Genomic DNA, 8,042 nt, shown 5'->3' with positions numbered 1-8,042 from the left:
TGCAGTTCCTTCCACATGTGCCATGAGTTACAGCCACTGTAGTCACTTCACTTTCTTGTTTGTCTTTGTGGCTTTGATAGCTCTCTGTGAGTCCTACCAACGTTTCATGTACTGTAGCACTCTTTGTCTACCAGTCTCATAGCAAGCATGCACTGCCTCAGTCTCAGCTGAATGTCACTGTTAATCCAGGGTTTAGAAGTGAGATAGAAGCATACACCATCTCCATTTGCCTTGCCAGTAGTCCCCATGGAATGGTCCATACAGTGCACAGAAAAGCTGTCCAGCTGTATAGTCCTGTCAGGTGTGCAGGCTCAACCAGATCTCTGTAAATCAGAACATGCAACAGTCCATGTCCCTGTGAGAGCTAATCCGGCATTGTAGTTTGTCCAGATTGTTGTCAAGAGGTTGTAAATTGGCTTGCAGCATGCTGCCAATACTCCTCAAATTGATGTTTATACATATATATAAATGCTCTATTAAACTATTGTTTTACAAATTATAATGAAGTACGTTTTGTCAAGAATACATGTTAAGTTGAGCCAGTAGAGTTGTGAAGTGGAGCTGTTGGTTCCACTTCAACATGTGGGAAAATAAGTTTCTTAATATGATATCTCCAATGGTCATTAACATGAACTGCAGGAGTCTCTTAAACACTTTATCCCCATCAGTTATTTGTCACCTCCTAGGAAATCAGCCTTATCCACTTTTGCTGAGTAAAAAAGCCAGTCAGAGGTGCAAATCAGAGCTGTAGCAAATTTTAAATACTGCAATTATGAACAAATAACAATGCCAAAACGCAATTGACACTGGTGAACTGAACCAGAAAAGAGAGCTAACTGCTTTGCATTATCAGATTTCTACAAAGCGTAATCTTAAGCTTCCACCAGATGTTAAAGATTGGATTTTGGATTTTTCTTTTACCAAAAAGGTAATGACTTCTCTACTTGCGTTTTTATGTACGCAGTCTTGTGGGTACAAAGAACCAGACACTGTTCATCTTTTGTACTGATTTACACTCTCCTGATTCAGTCAGGAGAGTTTCATGTTGGTCCAAGCCTTGAAAATGCTCCAACAGCCAGTTACCCAACAGTGTCTGTGCAGAAATGAATCAGAGTCAAATGCATCATGGATTTTCTCCTCCATATTTGTCACATGAACACCACCTGGTGTTTCACAGGTTCTGCAGTGAAAGTCTGTGGTCAGGCAGAGAGAAGCTGCTGAGGGGCGGCCATAATCTCCCTAAATCCCTGGAAGGTTGAACACCTGACCCAATGGCACTGAAAAGAAATTAGTTCCTCACACTGTCCTGATTTCTTATGGGGCTTCCGAGTTGAGAAGGAGCAGCTCTGAAACTCCGTCCACTCCGTCTCGCTGTTTCTTATCACCTCCAAAAGCTGTCCTGCAGACACTAGGAGGAATAATCACAAGTAACAAGAACGCCCTTGATCCCTGTCTGACCCCCCCTCTGGAGACTGCCACACTCTGCTCCTCTGTGTTCTCACCTTGATACTGTCCGCCTGCTCAAGGGTACGGACATTACCTTATCCCACTCCTCAAGGCGTTTTGATGCTCAATATTGATGTGTTGCTGCACTGGCCGCTTTTTTGGCAAAGGGCTCTGTCTTTATCACAGCTGCAGACTCTTGACTGGGTGAGCGGTCAGAGTACCAATGGAGAAGATGCCAGGAATAACTGATTGTATTAACTTGACTCTGATGTGGAAAGCAACTGTGTGTGTAAAGTCTGCAAACCAGAAAAAAAAATCTTATCTTTCAACATGCCCATTTGGATACACTGTCAAGGACACAGCCAGGTAAAATAGGTTTGATAAATGAGTCTTTATCAGGAACTCTGTGGGAGCAGTCGTAACTTCATTTCAAGACTGGGCTACCAGACATTCTCTGGGATGATGTCACAGGCTATATGAGCCCTGCGATAACCTCTTATGTTTCCAATAAAAACACCAAGCTTTTAAATGAGTGTAAAACCGCTTCAGCTTTGAACCACTGTGTAGCAGTCATTTGTTTCCATAATCATATACTCCAAAGCCAAAACAAATCCGCAGACAGGCCTGTCAAGCTGGTGGCTCCAGATGAAATGTAGTGTTTACTGAGATGGATCCCATGGGAGCTCTTTGGAGAACTAATCTACAACTCTTGATACTATCCAACAGTTTTGCAATTTGTTTAAATATGATTGATTCCCTTGGAAAACATATACTGGAGCTAAATGCAAAAATATATAAAGAAAAACAAACAAAGCCTTTCAAGGAAGAATTGGCTGATACTGTTTATGCTCAATGTGGTCACATTCTTTTTTTTTCAGCTTCAGACATATAAAGCTGAATCCTTGACATTCGAACTAAGTATTGTTTTTGATATTCAAAACCCTCTGTTAGCAATCTACCATGTTTGTTAGATAGCAGCCTGGGTGGAGAGAGCATTGCATTAAAGACCCTGTGGAGAGTCACTAACAGAGTGAGAATGTTTGGCTAGAAAAGCTAATATAATTGTTGTGGTTCAAGATTTCCTGACAACTGTTTTTGATTTTTCACCTGCTAAACTGAACGTAGTTTGAGTGTCTGGGGAAAATACTCAAAGCAAAATGCCAGAGTTAATCAGGGTTGTGTTGGGTTTGAACAAGCCCCATTGCCCTGTTGATATAGGAAGAACCCTTGAATGAGTTCACTAACAACATTTTTTATGCCCAGAGCCAGAGTCTTCAAAATTCTCTCTCTCTGCAATATCTGTACAGGGAAACTGTATGTTTGGAAAGGTTTGTGGTTTTAGCAATATTCTTAACCCTCCTATTGTCTTGACAATGACCATTTCTCTCTCTAAATTAAGTAGTTAATTTCATCTGTTTGTCATAAGGTTCCTTGACTTTGTTCACACATGGCATCTGAACACACAAAATGAATTTTGAGATTTTTTTTTTTTTTTCAATTTTTGATATTTTATTGAAATTATGTACTTGTAATGGGTAAGATTACAATTAGTGTATAAAATAGAGGTTTGTGTGTGTGTGTGTGTGTGTGTGTGTGTGTGTGCGCGCGCGTGTGTGTGTCATGAAAGAGTGCATACATGTGTGTGTACTGTGTGTATGTGCGCATGTGTGTGTGCACGTGTGTCTAAAATCCCAAACCTATCCTCAGTCTGATCGTTCTCCTGCCGGAACCTCACCTGTTTGTAACATTGTTTGCTAAACTTTCTTGCAGATCTTGTATGTAAAGCTTTTTGAAGCCTGCCTCAAAATTCATTTCTGTGGCAGCACAATGGCTGAAGCTTCGGATTATGTCTTTGACCATGACACTGATGAGGAGGGAAGAGGGGAGGAAAATGTCACTGAAGATGCTTTTGAAAAAGAGGTGTCAGAAGATGAGGATGAAACATGTGACGTGATAGATTGTAAAGATTTTTTTTTATTTATTTATTTTTTTTTTCACTTTTTCAAAAAGACCCAGAGAAACAGAGAATAAGATCTGTTTTTTGCTTGGTCTTGATTTTGTTCATATGCTTTTGTTCTCCACTTCAAACCATACGATTTGATCGGGAACATGGTATTTTGTGTCACTATCTAATCATTTGCAATGGTTCCAAAACAAAAGTCCTCTTTATACATTGAAACTGGGTAATCTGTGAAAAATAGCACAGTATGTCTAATCTAATCTCATATATATACGATATAATGCTCATTGACCATAAATTGGCATGGGTGGGTGATTGAGCGTGACGGGTCAATGTCAGGCCATAAATCGCAAATGAAAGTTCAAAATTGGTATTGTTCACAAGAATTTGAGTGATAAAAAGATGACACAACATTAGGTGATAATATAAATATATATTCACTGATTTATAATCAGCTAGAATGGAACAGCCAATTTTGACTGGGAAGACAAAGGTAGTTAACAGAAAACAAAAGGCAACTCCAAAACTATAGGTCAAGGTGAGGGAAAGATCTTGGTTTTGATTAGTGAAAAAAGAGAATGTTTAATGCAGGTCTGTGAAAGGATGTAAGATCTCCTGCATGAAAGTCCAACACAATAAAACTATACCTATACAAGCAACAGGCAACAAAACACACACAGAAAATAAATAAATAAATAAATGAGCTCACTGGAAAAAAAAACAAAAACAAACAGCAGCCAAATAACCACATACCTTCAAACACACATACAGAGGTGTGCACAGGGTGGCAGGAACAGCAGCAAAACATCTGCACCCATATGCACAAGAAACTGAAACAGGCAACATAATAATGTAAATGGGCAACCTGTAATGACTACATATCAAGGGAAGCATGGAGACAGTTCAGTCTGCATGTCCACACTGATACTGTGATGCCCCACGTCCGATTAAGCCTGTGCAGTTCATCATGTGGGACAACCCTGAGGGCAGGACACTACGTCTGAAGGATTCAGATGTGGAACTGCAACTCGGCGCAGCCCAGAGATCCATCATGGACAGGCGCACCTATTCTTGGTTTCAGTGGTGCCAGGGACTGGGATAAGTAAGCGTTAGGGTTAGGAGGCATAGAAAAACATTTTTTCAGATCAAAGTATTTCTTAACAGAAATATGTGCAAGCTGTTTTTTATCTTCTTACAATTTGTAAAAATAAATTACAAGTCTTTGTATAATTCATGTTTGCTGTTTGCGTTGAAGTGCTATTTTCTGAAAATTTGAATTAATTGTTGATAGTATGATGTTACATAGTCTTTACTCTTTATATATATGTGTGTGTGTGTGTGTGTGTGTGTGTGTGTGTGTGTGTGTGTGTGTGTGTGTGTATATATATATATATTAGCATTATAGCACACCTATGTTTAAAAAGAGGAAAGACTATGTAACATCATACTATCAACAATTAATTCAAATTTTCAGAAAATAGCACTTCAACTCAAACAGCAAACATGAATATATATATATATATATATATATATATATATATATATATATATATATATATATATATATATATATATATATATATATATATATATATATATATATATATATATATATATATGAACATCTCCATAATCTCTTCGGAGGATAAATTCAGCCTCAACCTGTGCTTAACAGCTTCAGCACAATGCAACATTTACAGAGAAACATGAAGTATTACTTCAAGACCTGTGACATCAAAAATTTGTGTAATTTGCCTCAAGACATTTTAACTTTTTTCAATAAAAGTACATTCCATATTAGACAGTAATGAAAGTGGAGGGCAGCTGAGAGCAATATTTTTAGCTCATTAAATATGAGCTAAAAATATTAAACACTAAGCTTGTCATCGGATAATCCACCAGGCAGATGTCTGGTCCTGCACACCATCTCATGCTCTAAAAATCATCCAAAAGGTAGCATTACTGTTCAAGATGAAAAGGTCAGCCACTCCCTTTAGATAAGCCTGAGTGGATAAATTATCCTACGCGAGAAACAAGGGAAGGTTCATCACCAGGCATTGGGGCAGGTGGATGGGGGGATCAGATGGAAGGGGATGTCTGCGTGTGAAGGCAGAGTGGGCCCCGCACTCTCCCCTTTCAGCCACTTATCAAGGCTGATGTGAGCCTTGGCGGAACAATGAGGAAAGGTCACTCAGTTGGTTGCCAAGCAGTCAGCCTGTTCGGTGGTACAGCTACCACCGACTGTGCTGGGCTGGAGCTGCTTTGTCACCCGCTGAACAGGAGGGAAAGGGGGTTGGGGTGGCAATCTGATTCAAAGCAGCTCTTGAAGTGAGAACAGAGAGTAGGCAAATAATGCATTCATTTCTACCTGGGCTCTGAACATGCCTTGGCTATAATAGTCCCATTGGTACAGTCTTTACAGAGGCTTCTAGAGGATTTAAGCCACTCTTTCAGGTGTAGCTCTTTGATTCACACTGTGACTCTATTGGGTATTCAGCCATGTGCACACGGCAGAAACAGTTTCTCAGACTAATACTAATTAGCCTACGGTATTATTTTTCTAGTGATGTATTTCATCTGTCAAATAAATTCAGCGTAAGTGAACGGAGCATTTAGATAAAGTTAAAATGATTTTGCAAAATGACTTTGCAGTGGTCCCCAGTGTCTACAGTGTTTACTTGTCAAGGGTGCGGCGGTGAGAGTTGCTCCACTTAAAGAAAATGATTTGGGTGAATATTTGCAAACAGTGGTCTTTTTCCCCTGCACTCTAATTAAACAATGTAAGTCTAATCGGGGACAGAGATATCCATAATGCCAACCTGCAGCGCTTGTGGCACTTAAAAGCCATAAACACAAGACAAATGTTCATCAGCTGCATGAATGAGCCATAATCAATCACACAACTTAGCGGAGGAAACAGATTATTTTGCATGTAGGAGAATGCTGATGCTGACATAAGAATACAAATGAACACATTCTAATTGTGAGAAATTTCTGTGTATAGTGGTAAACAGATGAATTATACTGGCCTTACAGGTATAAGAGGAGAAAAAGAGGGAACTGTGATTGAAGGAGAGGCCAACTGTTAGAAGTACAGCAGCAACACCCTGTGGTCATGAGTGCACATAACACACTGATTCCCAGTGTGCAAAAAACAGTATAAGGATTTAAAGTGACCAGTAAGTTACAGCATCTGTGCTTCACCATAAAATATTAAGCAACTGAGAGAAAATACAGACAGATCTGCAGACCTGAAGTCCTAAAAAGACAGTTCCAAAGACCAGGAGCCAGTCTTTTCTAAGCCCTCCATAAGAAACAACCAACAAACTCGCATCGGAAGACCTGAGAAATCTGCTGGTGATTTAGAGCTGCAGTAGCTCTTTAATGAGGGAAGTTGGCAGACCATGCAAAGCTCTACAAGTAGTCACAGGACTCTTTCAATGGATTCTGATTTTGATGTGAACCCAGTGACAAATAATCAATATCATCTCCATCTAACCCTGAGATACAATCCTAAGATCGTGATGTTAAAAAGGATAAAATCAAAAACTTCACATGCTGGTCAAGACTCAGTGTCTGACTTTCCATCACCTCACACATTTTGCAACATTTTCACACTTTAGTGACATGGATAATTGAATAACATCTGCACAGCGGTCATAGGAGACTTTAAAACTACTTATCATCTGTTCACATATGAGACAAACTGAATTAGGACAAGGACAGAACTTTTGGATACATCACAAGGCAGAGTTTCAGATGAGGAGGCGTCGTTATCAACAGTGAGTGAAAAACTCCCCTCAAAGATCACATTAAACTCCATTTCCAGCTGAAATGTCACTTTGCTTTTGCAGGATATTACTCAGCATCATCACTTCCATCACACTGTTGCATGATGATGCCACATGGCTGCAAGGACGCCTCCTTTGCAAGCAGCTAAAGTCACCTGTCTACAGCGGGAGCAGGTCATCGGGTCTGACTCTTCAAAGATCTTAGGCAGCCAAGAGAGTAAACAAACATGCAACTTCCTGTTGACCGCAGGTCTGAAGCCATATGCCGATGCAGGTAGTCCCAGAAAAACTTCCAGGTGAGAGCATTTTAATCACCTTTGAAATGAGCGATTAGAATAATTATTTCAGGGGAGAGGGATGGCTCCTGCTATTAACAACCCTCTGTTCAATATCACAACAAATTAGTTCACGCTCATTAGTATGAGTTGTGCTTGCCTAGTGGTTTGGAAAGCCTCCATTGGGAACTTGCTTTATTACTCCCTGTGAGTGGAGCATGTAATTAGCATTCATCAAGTGCTGTGTTTATATAACATCCCTCCTCACAAATGTAATTTTGACATTACATAAGTTTTACTTGCCTGATCACAAAGGGTCTTGCTTGAGAGGCTAAATTGCCAAATCAAAGGTCAGCAGAACTTCATCTTCCCCGAACTCAAAGCTTGTAGAGAAAGCCTGGCAAAGGTGCTCCAAACCAACAAGTTGTATTTCACACAAAGTCAAGTGATAAGTCAAATTTATTAGTCTTTATCACATGTTTACAGGAACACTGAGACCTGTGAAAATTCAAGATGAGCCAGCGTAAGCGTAAGCTACAAAAATAAAAAATCCCAAGCACATAAGGAAAA

Source organism: Chaetodon trifascialis, chromosome 19, assembly GCF_039877785.1.
Source record: "Chaetodon trifascialis isolate fChaTrf1 chromosome 19, fChaTrf1.hap1, whole genome shotgun sequence".
NCBI classification, from domain to species: Eukaryota; Metazoa; Chordata; class Actinopteri; order Chaetodontiformes; family Chaetodontidae; genus Chaetodon; species Chaetodon trifascialis.
The sequence above is the reverse complement of the archived record's forward strand: the minus strand, read 5'-3'. Positions refer to the sequence as shown.